Source organism: Somniosus microcephalus, unplaced genomic scaffold (assembly GCF_052327205.1).
Source record: "Somniosus microcephalus isolate GS21.2 unplaced genomic scaffold, FLI_Smic_1.0 unresolved_chr2, whole genome shotgun sequence".
Classification (NCBI taxonomy): Eukaryota; Metazoa; Chordata; class Chondrichthyes; order Squaliformes; family Somniosidae; genus Somniosus; species Somniosus microcephalus.
In genome coordinates, this window is record NW_028225180.1 from 78,855,735 (window position 1) to 78,875,593 (window position 19,859).

At 44.1% G+C, this 19,859-nt stretch overlaps 1 pseudogene across 1 annotated transcript in view; it reads right to left on the reverse strand.

Moving 5' to 3' along the window:
* Positions 1-19,859, reverse strand: part of LOC147092854 (solute carrier family 22 member 6-like) — a 38,645-nt pseudogene that overhangs the window by 8,979 nt on the left and 9,807 nt on the right. The window contains exons 2-4 of the transcript XR_015075007.1: positions 7,430-7,545; positions 6,951-7,165; positions 934-1,042 (exon numbers count right to left, since the gene is read on the reverse strand). The product of XR_015075007.1 is annotated as a solute carrier family 22 member 6-like (transcript). The remainder of the gene's footprint in view (positions 1-933; positions 1,043-6,950; positions 7,166-7,429; positions 7,546-19,859) is intronic.

A 19,859-nucleotide genomic window follows, 5' to 3' on the forward strand; every position in this document is an offset into this window, starting at 1 on the left:
AAATGGATAGGTTAGTGGAATGGGCACACAAGTGGAAAATGCAATTTAATGCAGATAAGTGTGAGGTTTTATATTTTTTTGAATGCAAGTACACACTCTGGAAAGATGTTGATGGTGTGGGTAAACAGAGACCTAGCGATTCATACACAATTTCTTGTAAGCGCGAATACAGATAGTAAAATCCATAAAAGAGACCAACAGCATTTTGGGTTTATTAACTAGGACCATAGAGTAAAAAAGTAATGATCAATTTGTACAAAGGATTGGTTAGGCCATAGTACTGTGTGCAGTTTTGGGCACCCTATTATAGAAGGGACATTAAAAGCGATAGAGAGCATACAGTATAGATTCACCAGGATGATGCCAGTGATAGGAAACTTGACCTGAGGAGAGATGAGATACTGGGACTATTTCCACTGGAGCAGAGAAGGCTAAGAGGAGATTTAATTGAGGTTTTTAAATTATGGAAGGTTTTGATAGAGTGAATAGGGAAAGACTATTTCCTCTGATTGGGAGTCAGTGCTAGTGGTTATTGAGAGAGTGAGGAGAGAGATTAGAAAAACATTCTTTATGCAGAAAGTTGTTGACACATGGAATGCTTTGTCACAGGTAATGGTTGGGACAGACACCATTGCATCTGTTAAGGGAAAATTGGATAAATATTTGAAGCAGAGGCAATGTAGGGCTATAGGGAGAGAGTGGAACAGTGGGATTCGTTTTGGATTGCCCTAGCAAAGAGTCGGCACAGACACAATGGGCCAAATGGCCTCCTTCTATGCTATAAACTCGTATGGTTCTATTGAATCAAACCTGGTCTGAATGGCTCAGCATACAGCAGAGTCTTTACTGTCAGAGCTCTATCCTGGTGATTGTAAATGGAGTTACTGAGCTTGTTCAAATGAATCAGTTGTAGAATGTAACAGGAGTACTCACCTGACCACAGTTGGGTAGAGTTCACCTGCGTGGAGATAGCAACAGCTGAACGCAGCTGCAAGACATCCCTTCCCAACAGAAGCAAATGAAGTTCGTACGGCCTGCAATTCTGAGAGAGATGGAGCAGTAGAAATTTCACTGTGTGGTATTTTAATGAATTGATTAACACGTTTGGGTGAAATATATCTGCTTGAGATTTTAGCATTCATTAATTGATTTTAATTAATCAAATCTGAAAATAGCAAATACAGGAATTCCAGCAGAACCATTAAACCAACTGGTTAAAAAGTGAGATTTCTATCCCTGATCCAACATCTGCACCCACACACTTTCAACAGAAATCACTGGTTAATGATGAGGACCCTGGTTAATTTTTCCTCTGTTAAGTCTAACACACTTACTACAACTCAGCACAACCCAGGGATCAACCTGGCATTTTCCTGGCACAATTGGTGCAGGAACACATATGTCCTCTTCCTGCCGTGGGACCTAACCTGTATCTCTTTAATCTGTCAAATAAAGGGTCCTGTCTATTTCTTTTTTGAACGTTTGAACACAGCCTAATTCAATGCACGTTATCATCTCTAATTATGAATTAATTATTCTATAAATGATGTTCAGCTCATACCTAGCTTATTATTTTCTGGTTCAGTACAAAGAACATGTCACCTTGCATATACCGATTCTCAGGATCGTGTTTTCCTCCCTTCTCCAGTTTTTTGTTTTTCCAATGAGCATAGATTGAGCTCTTCAGAATTTCTTGATAGCTCAGTGATTTAAAACCCATAACTTGCTGGTAGTTAGAATGAGATGGACAGCCTCATCTTGATAAGTTAGTAAGTAGACAACTATACAACAACAAGGAAGAATGAGCAGTGGCTCTTGCATCTGTGTTCCTCTTTGGCCAGTTATAGATCACCATTGTCAGTTGATCTGGGCAGATGGCATCTATTCTTTCCCCAATTTTCTCCTTGTTTCTCTGCTCCTTTCTTGATGAACTGACTTCTGCTTGGGTATGGTTCCACAGGTGGCAGCAACATTCCAGTATCTTGTTCTCACCCGATATACGCAGACAAGCATCTTCTTGGGGAGGGGGTAACATAAGAACATAAGGAATAGGAGCAGGAGTAGGCCATTCAAGCCTGCTCTGCCATTCAATGAAATCATGGCTGATCTTCTGCCTCAACTCCATTCACCGGCCCTATCGCCATATCCCTTGATGCCTTTACTAGTCAGAAATCTATCGACCTCTGTTTTGAATATACCCAATGACTGAGCCTCCATAGCCCTCTGGGGTAGAGAATTCCAAAGATTCACCACCCTCTGAAGAAATTTCTTCTCACCTCAGTCCTGAATGGCCTACCCTTTATCCTGAGGCTGTGGCCCCTGGTTCTAGAGTCCCCAGCCAAGGGAAACATTCTCCCAGCATCCACTCTATCAAGCCCTGTAATAATTTTGTATGCTTCAATGAGATCCCCTCTCATTCTTCTGAATTCAAGAGAATACAGGCCTAGTTTACTCAATCTCTTCTCATACGACAGTCCCGCCATCCCAGGAATCAATCTCGTGAACCTTCGTTGCACTCCCTCTATGGCAAGTATATCTTCCTTAGGTAAGGAGACCAAAATTGTACACAGTACTCCAGGTGTGGTCTCACCAAGGCCTTATATAATTGGAGTAAGACTTGTTTACTCCTGTACTCAAATCCTCTTGTAATGAAGGTCAGCATACCATTTGCCTTCCTAATGGCTTGCTGCACCTGCGCATTCACTTTCAGTGACTCATGTACAAGGACACCCAGGTCCCTTTGAGCATCTGCATTCCCCAATCTTTCACCATTTAGGAAATACTCTGCTTTTCTGTTTTTTCTACCAAAGTGGATAATGTCACATTTATCCACATTATTATATTCCATCTGCCATGTTCTTGCGCACTCACTGAGCTGGTCAAGATCCCCTTGAAGCCTCTTCACAACTGACACTGCCACCTAGCTTTGTATCATCAGCAAATTTGGAAATGTTACATTTAGTCCCCTCATCCAAATCATTAATATAGATTGTGAATAGCTGGGGCCCAAGCACCGACTCTTGCGGTACCCCACTAGTCACAGCCTGCCATCCTGAAAAAGACCCGTTTATCCCTACTCTTTGTTTTCTGTCTGTTAACCAATTTTCAATCCATGCTAGTATATTACCCCCAATTCCATGTGCCCTAATTTTGTTCACCAACCTCTTGTGTGGGACCTTATCGGAGGCCTTCTGAAAATCCAAATACGCCACTTTGTTTACTCCACTAGTTACACCCTCAAAGAACTCCAATAGGTTTGTTAAACAGGATTTCCCTTTCATAAATCCATGTTGACTCTGCCTAATCTTACTATTAGTTTCTAAGTACCCATTTATTGCATCCTTAATAATAGATTCCAGCATTTTCCCAACTACTGATGTGAGGCCAACAGGTCTGTAGTTCCCCGTTTTCTCACTCCCTCCTTTCTTAAATAGCAAGGTTACATTTGCTATCCTCCAATCTGCAGGAACCATTCCAGAATCTATAGGATTTTGGAAGATGACAACCAATGCGTCCACTATCCCAATGGCCACCTCTTTCAAAACCCTTGGGATTAATGACTTTTAGTCCCATTAATTTTGCCAGTACTGTTTTTTTACTAATAATAATTTCTTTAAGTTCCTCATTCTCGCCACACCCTTGGTTTTCTCATATTTCTGGGAGGTTTTTTGTGTCTTCCTCCGTGAAGACAAAAACAAAGTATTTATTTAATTTCTCTGCCATTTCCTCATTCCCCATTATAAATTCTCCTGTCTGACTGTAAAGGACCTACATTTATCTTCGCCAGTCTTTTCCTGTTCACATACCTATAGAAGCTTTTACAATCCATTTTTATATTTTTCGCTAGTTTGTGCTCATATTGCATTTTCCCTTTATCAATTTCTTGGTTCCCCTTTGCTGATTTCTAAAAAATCCCAATCCTCAGGCTGACCGCTTTTTCTGGCAACTTTATAAGCTTCCTCCTTTGACTTAATACTAGCTTTAATTTCTTTTGTTAGCCATGGTTGGATCACTTTTCCTTTTGGGTTTTTAATGCCCCAGAGGAATATATGTTTGTTGCAAATTATGCATTATTTCTTTGAATGTTAGCCATTGTATGTCCACCTTCATACCTTTTAGTGTAGTCTCCCAATCTACCATGGCCAACTTGTCCCTCATACCCTTGTAGTTTCCTCTGTTTAGATTGAAGACCTTAGTTTCAGATTGGACTACATCACTCTCAAACATAATGTAAAATTCAATCATATTATGGTCACTTGTCCCTAAAGGCCCCTTTACCACAAGATTATTGATGAGCCCTTTCTCATTACACAGTACCAGCTCCAGAATAGCCAGTTCCCTGGATGGTTCCTCCACATATTGATCCAGGAAACCAGCTCGCATGCATTCCAAGAATTCGCCCTCCACACCATTAGTGGTAATTTGATTTGCCCAGTCAATATATAGATTAAAGTCCCCCATGATTATCGTATTGCCCTGTTACATGCACTTCTAATTTCTTGATTGATACTGTGCCCTACATTACCACTACTATTTGGTGGCCTATACACAACTCCCACCAATGTTTTCCGTCCTTTGCTGTTTCTTAGCTCCACCCAAACTGATTCCAGTTCTACATCACGATCTGCCAAGCCAAGATCTTTTATCTCTACCATACCGATCTCATCCCTTATTAGCAGTGCTATGCCACCTCCTTTTCCTTTTTGTCTGTCCTTCCTAAATGTTGAGTACCCTGGAACATTCAGTTCCCAGCTTTGGTTACCCTGCAACCATGTCTCTGTAATGGCAATTACATCATACCCATTTACTTCTATTTATGCCATTAATTCATCCACCTTGTTGCGAATGCTGCGTGCATTTAGATAAAGTGCCTTCAACTTTGCCTGTTTAATTTTTTTCTGCACTTTGAACCTTTTTACTGTTGGCCTTTGTTTCTGCTCCCTACTAGTTTTGCTGACTACTTTTCTAACTTGCACTTCCAGCTTTGTTTCTCTCTGTTCTGGGCCCACACTTAGGTTCCCAGACCACTGCCAAACTAGTTTAAATCCTTCCCAACAGCACTAGCAAACCCCCCCTGTGAGGATATTGGTCCCGGTTCTGCCGAGGTGTAATCCATCCAGCTTGTACAGGTCCCACCTTCCCCAGAATCTGTCCCAATGCCTCAGGAATTTAAATCCCTCCCGCCTACACCATCGCTCCAGCCACGCATTCATCTGGTCTATTCTCCTATTTCTGCTCTCGCTAGCACCTGGCACTGGGAGTAATCCTGAGATTACTATCTTTGGGGTCCTGCTTTTTAATTTATTTCCTAGCTCCCTATATTCTGCTTTCAGGACCTCGTCCTTCTTTCTACCTATGTATGGATATGGACCACTACCTCTGGCTGTTCACCCTCCCCCTTCAGAATGTCCTGCAGCCGCTCAGTGACATCCTTGACCCTGGCACCAGGGAGGCAGCATACCATCCTGGAGCCACGTCTGCGGCCATAGAAACGTCTATCTGTTCCCCTTACGATAGAATCCCCTATCACTATTGCTCTCCCACTCTTTCCTCCCCTCCTGTGCAGCTGAGCCACTTGTAGCATCCACTTGGCTCTTGCTGCATTCCCCTGAGAAACCGTCTCCCCCAGCAGTATCCAAAACGGAAAATCTGTTGGAGAGGGAAATGAACCCAGGGGACTCCTGCACTTCCTTCCTAGTTCTTTTAATCTGTCTGGCGGTCACCCATTCCCTTTCTGCCTGTGCACTCTTTACCTGCGGTGTGACCACCTCATTAAACGTGCTATCCACGTAGATCTCAGCCTCGCGGATGCTCCACAGTGACTCCAGCCGCAGCTCCAGCTCCAAAACGCGGATTTCGAGTAGCTGCAGCTGGAGACACTTCCTGCACACGTTTTCGCCCTGGACACCAAAAAAGTGTCCCTGACTTCCCACATAGCATAGGAGGAGCACTCCACGCTGCCGAGCTGCCCTGTCCTACCCTTAATTTACTCCCTTTACTTCCTCTAAATTAAAGAATATTAAATATACTAGGGACCTTACTTCACTTTACACACTACTTACTCTAAACTAGAGACCTTACTTTTTCTTTAACGACTGGACTATAGAAATACTCTCCAGGTACTACTTACCAATCAGCTCCTTCCCTGGTTGTGATGTTACTTTAGTGGTTTTGCAGTTGTTGTTGTTGTTTGACTGCTCCCGCTTTCAGACTCTTTCCTTGGTGTAAAGTAAGAACCAATTCTTACGGGGTGAAAAGTTAGGAAAAGCAAAGGCGAAGCAAGGAAGCTCCTCCTCCTTCCACTCCTCACCTAACTCCCTCACTCACCCAACTCCAGCACTCTGTTCAAACCGCACTCAGTGCAAATCACACTGCAAAGCCTGTTTTTATAGGCCTGGAAACAAAGGAGCTGGCTGAGCCCTGCTGCAGGAAAACCAGTTTAATCTAGTTTCCCTAATTAACTGCCTTCAGCTGCTCTGAATTGTAGGCTTTGTATATCCCTGCATATCCCTGCTTAAGGCTGGGAAATTTAGATTTTAAACAGTAACAGTAAATGTGAAACAAGCAAAAGTTTGATTTTTAGAAAACAGTCAAGACTCCCTCACTCACCCAACTCCAGCACTCTGTGCAAACTGCACTCAAGGTACATGAAGGTCATTGCATAGGGATAAAGAGCAGGAACCCTGACTGATTCTTCCCACTTGTTAGCCCTAGGACACTTTGACCAATTGCAGCATGCCAATTGCTACCCCTGCTGAGTTTAGCTAACTTAGCATGTCGCAGAAATTGAAGCCTGGATCTTCTGCTCTATACAGCTTCATACCATTCAATAGGCCATCAAAGGAACAGAACAATGGCATCTATGAGTCCCTATTCTCCTGGATGACGAGAGTGACGTGGATTCAATTCCCTTTGTGGGGAAAGGAAAATATGTAACTATAAGACCTTACCTTTTGGGATGAAGATGTTTGTTATTATAATGCTTCCTGCCAGGATGAGGGAGGTGCCTTGTGTGAACCGTCTGCCTATATAACTCACGGCGATAAAAGCAACAAGTTTTGCTGGAATGTCGACAGCTCCAAAAATGACTTGGATGAGGTAAATATCAACTCCAAATCCTTGCAGGTCGATCGATAACCCATAATATGAAAAACTCGTTGAAAACCTGTTTCAGGAAAAGAAGAAGCAGATTTTTTTCATCATGTCCAAATTGTTTCTGTGGATGGAAATGTTATTTGCATCTTCCCCATTCCAACCGCCTTATCAATCATCTATTTGGCTTCAGAGGAAACCAGTCAACTTGTAACAATCTTAGTTCTTTGCTTCATTGTTTCCCTTCCTTTGCTTCCTGCTTCCTTTTTTTCACTGGCATTATTAGTTTATGGGCACCACTTCACACCTAGTTAGAATGAATTATCTAATAACTTACCAAATAAGCATGGTACAACATGCTGTCTTGCGCATTACGGGTGTCTGGAACAGATCTAACATACTGTAGGAATCTTTGGTGTTTGACAGCTCTTTCTCCATAGTCGATTTGAGAATCTACGAAAAACACACACAATGAAACGACACATCTGCACTGAGCATATTCCTTTTATTGGCGTATTCAGCCCATGATATATTCATGACTTTAATAGGACTACTCACAATGAGATGATGCCATGGAGAAGCTCAGAGGGCATCCATTTTCACAAGCATCACCTCAATTTAAGTAGCCATTAAACAGTGGGCTGGATGCTGGGCTGCTCTGTCACTTGTCTGCAGACTCATGTCTTAATCGCCTACCATGTAGCCCTGGCAAAGATTGTTGATAGGTTGAGATATACTTTAAGGCGGTCCAGAAGCTTTCTGCTATTTGGACGCCCCATTCTGACACTCCCCTTTAACTGTTGCCATCTGTTTAAGTTTCACTAACACACAATTTCCCTCTCCTATCTCTAGTGTCATCCCTAGTCCTGTCTGAGTATGCACCTGGAGTTGTGAATAGAATCATAGAATGAAACAGCACAGAAAGAGGCCATTGTGCCTGTACCGGCTCTTTGAAAGAGCTATCTAATTAGTCTCATCCAAAAGAGGTGCCGTCTTTCGGGTGAGACGTTAAACCAAGGCCCTGTCTGCTCTCTCAGGTGGACGTAAAAGATCCCATGGCACTATTTCGAAGAAGAGCAGGGGAGTTATCCCTGGTGTCCTGGCCAATATTTATCCCTCAACCAACATAACAAAAACAGATTATCTGGTCATTATCAGATTGCTGTTTGTGGGAGCTTGCTGTGCGCAAATTGGCTGCCACGTTTCCCACATTACAACAGTGACTACACTTCAAAAGTACTTCATTGGCTGTAAAGCGCTTTGAGACGTCCGGTGGTCCTGAAAGGCGCTGTAGAAATGCAAGTCTTCTTCTTTCTTTCTTTTACTCCCCTGTTCTTTCCCCATCGCCCTGTTAATTTTTTTCCATTCAAGTATTTAACATAAGAACATAAGAAATAGGAGCAGGAGTAGGCCATTTGGCCCCTCGTGCCTCTTCTGCCATTCAATACATATCCCTTGATTCCCTTAATATTCAAAAATCTATCGATCTCTGTCTTGAATATACTCAACGACTGAGCCTCCACAGCCCTCTGGGGTAGAGAATTCTAAAGATTCACCACCCTCTGAGCCAAGAAATTTCTCCTCATCTCAGTCCTAAATGGCTGACCCCTTATCCTGAGACTGTGACCCCTGGTTCTAGACTCCCCAGCCAGGGGAAACATCCTCCCTACATCTACCCTGTCAAGCCCTGTAAGAATTTCGTATGTTTCAATGAGATCACCTCTCATTCTTCTAACCTCGCGAGAATATAGGCCTAGTCTACTCAATCTCTGCTCATAGGACAATCAGGATGTCTCTCTCAGTGGCAGTGAAGGTCACAGTCACTCTCAATTTCTACGCCAGTGGCTCCTTCCAAGCTTCAACAGGAGATATTGCAAACATTTCACAGTTCGCCGTCCATTGCTGCATCCGGGAGGCCACAGATGCTCTGTACAGAAGGAGAAGGGAGTACATCTCATTCCCCATTGCCAGAGACAAACAGCACGAACGCTCACGTGGCTTTGCAAGGATAGTGAGCTTCCCCATGGTTCAGGGCACCATTGACTGCAACCACATGGCATTGTGGGCACCTCATCACAATGCAGAGGTGTTCCGCAACCGCAAAGGCTACCACTCTCTGAACGTGCAGTTGGTGTGCGACCAAAGACAGTGCATCCTCAATACCCGCTATCCTGGCAACAGCCACGATGCATTCATCCTGCGACAGACTAGTGTCCCAGTACTGTTCCAACCACCACATGAAGCTCGTGGCTGGCTGCTCGGAGACAAGGGTTATCCACTCACCACCTGGCTAATGACACCGCTCCACAGCCCCAACACTGCTGCTCAGCATGCATACAATGAGAGCCATAGCACCACCAGGAACCTGATCGAACAGACTACCAGCATGCTAAAGCAACGGTTCCACTGCCTTGACCGCTCTGGAGGAGCCCTGCAGTACTCCCCTGATCGAGCCTCTGTTTTCATTGTTGTGTGCTGCATGCTGCACAACCTGGCCATTCTGAGGGTCCAGCCATTGCCACCAGGGATTGCAGGTCCACCTCAGGAGGAGGATGAGGGACAGGAGATGGAGGAGACGGATGAAGAGGAGGAGGAGCAGCACCAACGTAGGAGGAAGCAATGTTGCTTCTGCAAGGGCCGTTTGTGAACGCCTCATTACACAACACTTCCAATAAATGAGATAGCACGTGGCATTTGTGCAGAACAACCATATCATTACAGCCAGCTCGCAGCCCCTATGACCGGGCAAAGCTCAAATGAGAAACATCACAAAATTTGCTACGTTAAAATAAACATTTATTATTCTCTTATCAAACACAACCAATAAAAAGCAAACACAACAATTTATGAACAAACACAACTGGTTCTTAGCAAACTATCTATTTCTTACCAACTGAACAATATATTTACAAACACATCAACTTTTGTGTACAAACCTGCCGCCTCCCGCCCCCCCCCCAATTTGCTATTAACATTTTATTTACTGGGCCTTCCTCAATGATTTCCCAGCCCATTGCAATTCCCCCCTCCCAACCCTACTGCTCCTCCGAAATGTGGCCCCAGTGGCTGCAGCAAGGCTGGCGGAAGGCTGCTGCGTCTGGGAGCCAGATACTGCAGATGGCCTTGCAGGACACCCTCGACCAGCTCTGAGCAGGGCCGGGACTGATGTCCTAGGGGGAGTGTTTGCTAGTGCTCTGGGGGAAGGTTTAAACTAAAATGGCAGGGGGTTGGAAACCTGAGCGGGGAGACAGAGGAAAGGAAAACAAGGATAAAAGCAAAAGACAGGAAGGAGAAAAACAAAAGTGGCAGACAGAGAAATCAAGGGTTTAAATCAAACATGGCCACAGCAAATAATAATTCTAAAAGATCTAAGAGCGTTAAAAAAACAAGCCTGAAGGCTTTGTGTCTTAATGCGAGGAGCATTCGTAATAAGGTGGATGAATTAGCTGCGCAAATAGAGGTAAACGAATATGATTTGATTGGGATTACGGAAACGTGGCTCCAGGGTGGGCAAGGCTGGGAACTCTACATCCAGGGGCATTCAATATTCAGGAAAGATAGGCAAAAAGGAAAGGGAGGTGGGGTAGCATTGCTGGTTAAAGAAGGGATTAACACAATTGTAAGGAAGGATATTAGCTCTGATGATGTGGAATCTGTATGGGTAGAACTGAGAAATACCAAGGGGCAGAAAACGTTAGTGGGAGTGGTATATAGACCTCCAAACAGTAATGCGGCGGTTGGGGACGGCATTAAAAGGGAAATTAGAGAAGTGTGCAATAAGGGCACAGCAGTCATCATGGGTGACTTTAATCTACATATAGATTGGGCTAACCAAATTAGTAACAATACTGTGGAGGAGGAATTCCTGGAGTGTTTAAGGGATGGTTTCCTGGGCCAATATGTCGAGGAACCAACCAGAGATCAGGCCATCTTAGACTGGGTATTATGTAACGAGAAAGGATTAATTAGCAATCTTGTTGTACGAGGCCCCTGGGTCGAAGCGATCATAATATGATCGAATTCTTCATTAAGATGGAGAAGGAAGTAGTCGAATCAGAGACTAGGGCCCTAAATTTAAATAAAGGAAACTATGATGGCCTGAGGCGCGAGTTGGGTAGGATTGATTGGGGAATGTCACTCAAAGGGTTGACGGTGGATAGGCAATGGCAAACATTCAAAGACCGCATGGATGAACTACAGAATTTGTTCATCCCAGTTTGGCATAAAAATAAAACAAAAAAGGTGACTCAACCGTGGCTAACAAGGGAAATTAGGGATAGCATAAGATCCAAGGAGATGACATATAAATTGGCCAGAAAAAGCAGTAAACCTGAGGATTGGGAGCAGTTTAGGATTCAACAAAGGAGGACAAAGGGATTAATTAAGAAAGGGAAAATAGAATATGAGAGTAAGCTTGCAGGGAACATAAAAACTGACTGTAAAAGCTTTTATAGATATGTGAAGAGAAAAAGATTGGTGAAGTCAAGCGTTGGTCCCTTGCAGTCAGAATCAGGGGAATTTATAACGGGGAACAAAGAAATGGCAGACCAATTAAATACATATTTTGGTTCTGTCTTCACAGAGGAGGACACAAATAACCTCCCAGAGATTTTGGGGAACATAGGGTCTGATGAAAGTGAGGAACTGAAAGAAATCAGTATTTGTAGGGAAATGGTGTTAGGGAAATTGATAGGATTGAAGGCCGATAAATCCCCAGGGCCTGATAATCTACATCCTAGGGTACTTAAGGAAGTGGCCCTAGAAATAGTTGATGCTTTGCTGATCATCTTACAGCATTCGATGGAATCTGGAACAGTACCCATGGATTGGAGGGTAGCTAATGTTACCCCACTATTCAAAAAAGGTGACAGAGCGAAAACGGGGAATTACAGACCGGTAAGCCTGACATCGGTAGTGGGAAAAATGCTAGAGTCCATTATAAAAGATGTAATAGCAGAGCACTTGGAAAACAGTGACAGGATAGGACAAAGTAAACATGGATTTACAAAAGGTAAATCGTGCTTGACTAATCTGCTGGAATTTTTTGAGGATGTAACTGGTAAAATAGATAAGGGAGAACCAGTGGATGTGGTGTATTTGGACTTTCAGAAGGCTTTTGATAAGGTCCCGCATAAGAGATTAGCACGTAAAGTTAAGGCACATGGGATTGGGGGAAAGGTATTGACTTGGATAGAGAACTGGTTGGCAGACAGAAAGCAAAGAGTTGGAATAAACGGGTCTTTTTCCGACTGGCAAGCAGTGACTAGTGGGGTACCGCAGGGATCGGTCCTTGGGCCCCAGCTATTGACAATATATAGTAATGATCTAGACAAGGGAACTAGATGTAATATCTCCAAATTTGCAGACGACACAAAGCTGGGTGGGCGTGTGTGCTGTGAGGAGGATGCCGAGAAACTCCAGGATGATTTGGACAGGTTGGGTGATTGGGCAAAAGCATGGCAGATGCAATATAACGTGGATAAATGCGAGGTTATCCACTTTGGTGGCAAAAACAGAAAGGCAGATTATTATCTGAATGGCAGTAGATTGGGAGAAGGGGAAGTGCAACGAGACCTGCCTTGTGCACCAGTCGCTGAAGGTAAGCATGCAGGTGCAGCAGGCGTTTAGAAGGCAAATGGCATGTTGGCCTTCGTAGTGAGAGGGTTCGAGTACAGGAACAAGGATGTCTTGCTGCAGTTGTACAGGGCCTTGGTGAGACCACATCTTGAGTATTGTGTGCAGTTTTGGTTGCTTTATCTGTGGAAGGATGTTCTTGCCATGGAAGGAGTTCAGCGAAGATTCACCAGGCTGATACCTGGGATGGCAGGAATGACGTATGAGGAGAGATTGGGTCGATTGGGCTTGTACTCGCTGGAGTTTAGAAGAATGAGAGGGGATCTCATTGAAACTTATAAAATTCTGACAGGACTGGACAGACTAGATGCAGGAAGGATGCTCCCGATGGCCGGGGAGTCCAGAACCAGGGGTCACAGTCTAAGGAAAAGGGGTAAGCCATTTAGGACAGAGATGAGGAGGAATTTCTTCACCCAGAGAGTGGTGAACCTGTGCAATTCTCTACCACAGATGGCAGTAGAGGCCAATTCATTAAATATATTCAAGAAGGAGTTGGATATATTTCTTAAGGCTAAAGGGATCAAGGGATATGGGGAGAAGGCAGGGACCGGGTACTGAATTTGGATGATCAGCCATGATCGCATTGAATGGCGGAGCAGGCTCGAGGGGCCGAATGGCCTACTCCTGCTCCTATCTTCTATGTTTCTATGCTAAAGGTGTATCACCTTTTACTGTTCACTTGCTGCTGGAGGTTTCAAGAGGACTTTTGAAACACATTGGGGGACTTTCTGAGACACTTTGTGAAGGCTTCACCAATGCTCTATCAACATTTATCCTGGAAATTCTCTGAGGACCACTTAAAAAGAGTGAGTGCTGTGCTTCTCTACCTTATTGGACACCTTATAGGAGTCACCAGGAGAAATGGAGTGCTTGGTCATCGGCATCCTGCTGGGGGTCCACCTTGGCCTACAGGAGGAATGGGAGGAGGATATGAGGCCCGGCAGAGTAGCACCAGCTACTGCAGGAGAGAGGAACAGGACGGTGAGGTGGACACCTTCCCTCCTGCAGGTACAGAACATTCCTCCTCCTCTGGACCACCTCAACCAGGACCTCCAATGCTGCATCCGAGAACCTGTGCGCCCTCTCCCTCGGTCTGTGAGCCATCCTATAACCTGCTGCTGTATGTCAGCCAGCCCACTTCATACCTGCAGTGGAAGTGGGTGTGTGGAGCTGACATATACTGCGCCACGAAAATTGCATGTAATCCGTGCTTGAATGCTCAACCTGCAGGTTAGCACCCCAGGAAAGATCACATTACGGTAATCAGCAATTAGGCCCAAAATAACGTGCTAAAAGTAGACTTTCAAACAGGCGTGTTTTATTAGCGCAGCACCCGTTTAGCGCCTGTTTTCACTCTTTCACCAAAATACGCTCCCCCCCCCTCCAATTTGGTGCCCTCCCCAAATTTTGAAACTGTACTTCTGATTCCTGAATCCAAATTGTTAATGTCAATTGTAAACAACAGTGGTCCCAACACCATTCCTTGTGGAACACCACTTTCCACCTTTTGCTGAACTGAGTAGCTGCCCATAACCCCTTTTTTTTCCTGTTTTGTCACCACCTTGTGATGCATTCTGCTACCTGTCCCCTGACTCCACACGCTCTGACCTTATTCTACTATGCAGTGTCTTATCGAAGGCCTTTTGATAATCCAACTATATAACGTCTACTGCATTACCCTTGTCTACTCTTTCTGTAACTTCTTCAAATGATAATTTAATAATGTTGATCAAACATGACCTTCCCTTTTGAAATCCATGCTGACTACTCTATTATATTTTCGGTTTCTAGAGGTTTTTCTATTACATCTTTGATTCAAGATTCCATTATCTTTGCTACCACCAATGTTAAGCTAACTGATCTATAGTTCCCTGGACTTGTTCTATCTCCCTTTTTTAATATAGGAATAACATTAGCTGTCCCCCAGTCCTCTGGCACGATTCCCTTTTCTAATGAATTCATATATATATGTAATAGTGCCTCTGTTATCTCTTCCCTAACTTCTTTTATAATATGTGGATGCAATCCATCCGGACTGAGAGTTTGATCCTCTGTAAGTTTGATTCGTTTATCAATTATCTCCCCCCTTTCTATCTTAAATGTCTTTAAATCTTTTTTGATCTCTTCTTCTAATGTCATATCCACCATGATAATCTCCCTGGTAAACACCGAGACTTAGTAACTATTCAATATTACTGCCATTTCGCTGTCATTACCTGTGACTTTAGCTAGGGGGCATAATCTAATAATAAGGGGCTGCCCTTTCAAAACTGAGATGAGGAGAAACTTCTTCACTCAGAGGGTAGTAAATCTATGGAATTTGCTATCCCAGAGAGCTGCGGAAGCTGCAACATTAAATAAATTTAAAATGGAGATAGACAGTTTCCTAGCAGATAAGGGAATTAGGGGTTACGGGGAGAGGGCAGGGAAGTAGACGTGAGTCTAGATTAGGATCAGCCATGATCCTGTTGAATGGCGGAGCAGGCCCGAGGGGCCGTATGGCCTACTCCTGCTCCTACTTCTTATGTTCTTATGTTCTTATGCATCCCTGGTCCTACCCCTATCCTGATCAGGGAGGGGGAGAGTTACCTGGACTCTGTGTATCAGGAGGTAGTCACACCAATTAGATTAATTAATTCAGATGTAGTCCGTGGCCAGGGTCAGGATGGTGTGACTAGAAGTGAGGCAGGTACGGGGATCCAGGAGGTAGTGTTGGAGGAGCCGCAGCCCTTGCTCTTGTCCAACAGGTTTGAGGCTCTTACTCCCTGTGAGGATGGGAACGGGGACTGCGGGGAGGATGAGCAACCCGACCACAGCACCGTGGAGCGGGGGGCCATTCAAGTGGGGGGAGGTAAAAGAAATGTTGTAGTGGTAGGGGATAGTATCGTTAGGGGGATAGATAGAGTTCTTTGCAGCCGAGAGCGAGAGTCCCGAAGGCTGTGTTGCCTGCCCGGTGCCAGGGTTAAGGACATCTCCTCTGGGCTGGAGAGAAACTTGGAGTGGGAGGGGGAGGATCCAGTTGTCGTGGTCCATGTTGGTACCAACGACATAGATAGGACAAGGAAGGAGGTTCTGCTGAGGGAGTTTGAGCAGCTAGGGGACAAATTAAAAAGCAGAACCACAAGGGTAATAATCTCTGGATTACTACCTGAGCCACGTGCAAATTTGGCTAGGGTAAATAAAATTAGAGAGTTAAATGCGTGGCTCAAAGCCTGGTGTGGGAGAAATGGGTTTTGCTTCCTGGGACACTGGCATCAGTACTGGGACAGGAGAGAGCTGTTCTGTTGGGACGGACTTCACTTGGCCAGTGCTGGGACTAGAGTCCTGGCGAATCGAATAACTAGGGCTGTAGAGAGGGCTTTAAACTAATTATGGGGGGGGAGGTTTTAAGAGAGCGAAAAATAAAAATGACAGCGGAGAAGGCAATAGAGCAAGGTAGCAGTGGGGGAATTAAAAACCAGAGTGTGTCAGGAAGGGACAGAATGTATAATGATAAAGGTAAAGTAGTAAAAGGGGTAAAAGCAGGAATAAATTGTCAGAAAACATATTTGAAAGTTCTTTATCTGAATGCACGCAGCATTCGTAACAAAATTGACGAATTGACGGTACAAATAACTACACATGGGTATGATCTGGTGGCCATTACGGAAACATGGCTGCAAGATAATCATGACTGGGAACTAAACATACAAGGGTATTTGACAATTAGGAAGGACAGACAGGAAGGAAAGGGAGGTGGGGTTGCTATGTTAATCAAGGATGGAATCACTGCAATAGTCAGAAATGATATTGGGTCAAAGGATCAGGATAGTGAAATAGTTTGGGTGGAGATAAGGAATAAGAAGGGGAAAAAGTCACTAGTGGGCCTAGTCTATAGGCCTCCTAACAGTTGCAACTCTGTTGGTCGGAGTATAAATCAGGAAATAGTTGGGGCTTGTAATAAGGGAACAGCTATAATCATGGGGGATTTTTACTTTCATATTGACTGGACTAATCAAATTGGGCATGGCAGCCTTGAGGAAGAGTTCATAGAGTGTATTAGGGACGGGTTCCTTGAGCAGTATGTAACTGAACCAACCAGGGGGCAGGCAATCTTAGATCTGGTCCTGTGTAATGAAACAGGATTAATAAAAAATATCCTAGTAAAGGATCCCCTTGGAATGAGTGACCATAATATGGTTGAATTCCAAATTCAGTTTGAGGGTGTAATGAAATCTGTTTGTCTTGGTCCTGTATTCGTTTTGCACTCATGTATATTACCCTCCCCCACTGTGTATAGTTTCACTTCCTCTTTCCCGACTAACCTGGGAGGTTCCAGGTCTTGGCTCTTGGCTCCGCCCCTGACTTCTCTTACATAAAGATCCCAGGATCTGTATGACTCATTCCTGTGAACCAGTCGGCGTGTTGAGATGTTAGCTCTGATCTTAGTGATTAAAAGCCAACTTGTTTAAGTCTATAACTTCTAGTTTTGTGGTTATTGAAGGCCCATCAGAGGGTGAGAGAGTTGGATCTCAAACCAGCATACTGAGCTTAAATAAAGGAGACTATGACGGTATAAGAGTAGAATTGACTAAAGTGGACTGGGAAAACAGATTAAAGTGTAAGACGGTACAAGAGCAGTGGTCTACATTCAAGGAGATATTTCACATCTTTCAAGATAAATATATTCCACTGAGGAAAAAGGGGAGTAAAAGAAAAGACAGCCATCCGTGGCTTAGTAAAGTAATAAAGGATAGTATCCGACTGAAAACAAGGGCATATAAAGTAGCCAAATCTAGTGGGAGGATAGAAGATTGGGAAGCATTTAAAAGCCAGCAAACAATAACTAAAAGATTAATTAAGAAAGGGAAGGTAGATTATGAAAGTAAACTAGCAAAAAATATAAAAACAGCAAGAGTTTCTACAGCTATATAAAAAGAAAAAGGGTGGCTAAAGTGAATGTTAGTCCCTTAGAGGATGGGACCGGCAAACTAGTGGTGGGGAACATGGAGATGGCCAAGACGCTGAACAAATATTTTGTATCAGTCTTTATAGTAGAGGACACTAAAAATATCCCAACACTGGACAAACAGGGGGCAATGGGGGGGGGGGAGGAGCTAAAGACGATTAAAATCACTAAGGAGATGGTACTGAGTAAAATAATGGGACTTAAGGCGGATAAATCCCCCAGACCTGATGGCCTACATCCTAGGGTCTTGAGAGAAGTGGCGGTAGGGATTGTGGATGCATTGGTGATTATTTTCCAGAACTCCCTGGACTCAAGAAAGGTCCCGGCAGATTGGAAAACTGCTAATGTAACACCCTTATTTAAGAAGGGAAGTAGACAAAAAGCTGGAAACTATAGACCAGTTAGCCTAACATCTGTGGTTGGCAAAATGTTGGAGTCCATTATTAAGGAAACAGTAACAGAGCATTTGGATAAACATAATTTAATAGGACAGAGTCAGCATGGTTTTATGAAGGGGAAGTCATGTTTGACAAATTTGCTCGAATTCTTTGAGGATGTAACATACAGGGTGGATAAAGGGGAACCAGTGGATGTACTGTATTTGGACTTCCAAAAGGCATTTGACAAGGTTCCACACAAAAGACTACTGATCAAGATAAGAAATCATGGGATTGGGGGTAATATACTGGCATGGGTGGAAGATTGGCTATCTAACAGAAAACAAAGAGTTGGGATAAATGGTTCATTCTCGGGCTGGCAATCAGTAACTAGTGGTGTTCCGCAGGGGTCAGTGCTGGGACCCCAACTCTTTACAATCTATATTAACGATTTGGAGGAAGGGACCGAGTGCAACATATCCAAGTTTGCTGACTATACAAAGATGGGAGGGAAAGCAATGAGTGAGGAGGACATAAAAAACCTGCAAAAGGACATAGACAGGCTAAGTGAGTGGGCAGAGATTTGGCAGATGCAATATAATGTTGGAAAGTGTGAGGTTATGCACTTTGGCAGAAAAAATCAAAGAGCAAGTTATTATCTAAATGGAGAGAAACTGCAAAGTGCTACAGTACAAAGGGATCTGGGGGTCCTGGTGCATGAAACACAGAAGGTTAGTATGCAGGTGCAGCAGGAAGGCCAATGGAATCTTGGCTTTTATTGCAAGGGGGATGGAGTATAAAAACAGGGAAGTCTTGCTTCAGTTATACAGGGTATTGGTGAGGCCGCACCTGGAATACTGCATGCAGCTTTGGTTTCCATATTTAAGAAAAGATATACTTGCTCTCGAGGCGGTTCAGAGAAGGTTCACTCGGTTGATTCCGGAGATGAGGGGGTTGACTTATGAGGAAAGGTTGAGTAGGTTGGGCCTCTACTCATTGGAGTTCAGAAGAATGAGAGGCGATCTTATCGAAACATATAAGATTGTGAGGGGGCTTGATCAGGTGGATGCGGTGAGGATGTTTCCACTGATGGGTGAGACTAGAACTAGGGGGCATAATCTTAGAATAAGGGGCTGCCCTTTCAAAACTGAGATGAGGAGAAACTTCTTCACTCAGAGGGTAGTAAATCTATGGAATTTGCTACCCCAGAGAGCTGTGGAAGCTGCAACATTAAATAAATTTAAAATGGAGATAGACACCGGGGGCACGGTGGCATAGTGGTTAGCACTGTTGCCTCACAGCGCCAGGGACCCGGGTTCAAATCTGGCCTCGGGCGACTGTCTGTGTGGAGTTTGCACATTCTCCCTGTGTCTGCGTGGGTTTCCTCCGGGTGCTCCGGTTTCCTCCCACAGTCCAAAGATGTGCAGGTTAGGTTGATTTGGCCATGATAAATTGACCCTTAGTGTTAGGGGATTAAATACGTGGGGTTACGGGGATAGGGTGGGATATGTGTCGGTGCAGGCTCGATGGGCCGAAATGGCCTCTATCTGCACTGTAGATTCTGAGATTCTGACAGTTTCCTAGCTGATAAGGGAATTAGGGGTTACGGGGAGAGGGCAGGGAAGTGGACATGAGTCTGGATTCGGATCAGCCATGATCCTATTGAATGGCGGAGCAGGCCCGAGGGGCCGTATGGCCTACTCCTGCTCCTACTTCTTATGTTATGTTCTTATTTTCCTTTTGTTATGTGTATGCCTGTAGAATACTTTACTATTTCTTTTAATTGTCCTTGATAATTTAATTTCATA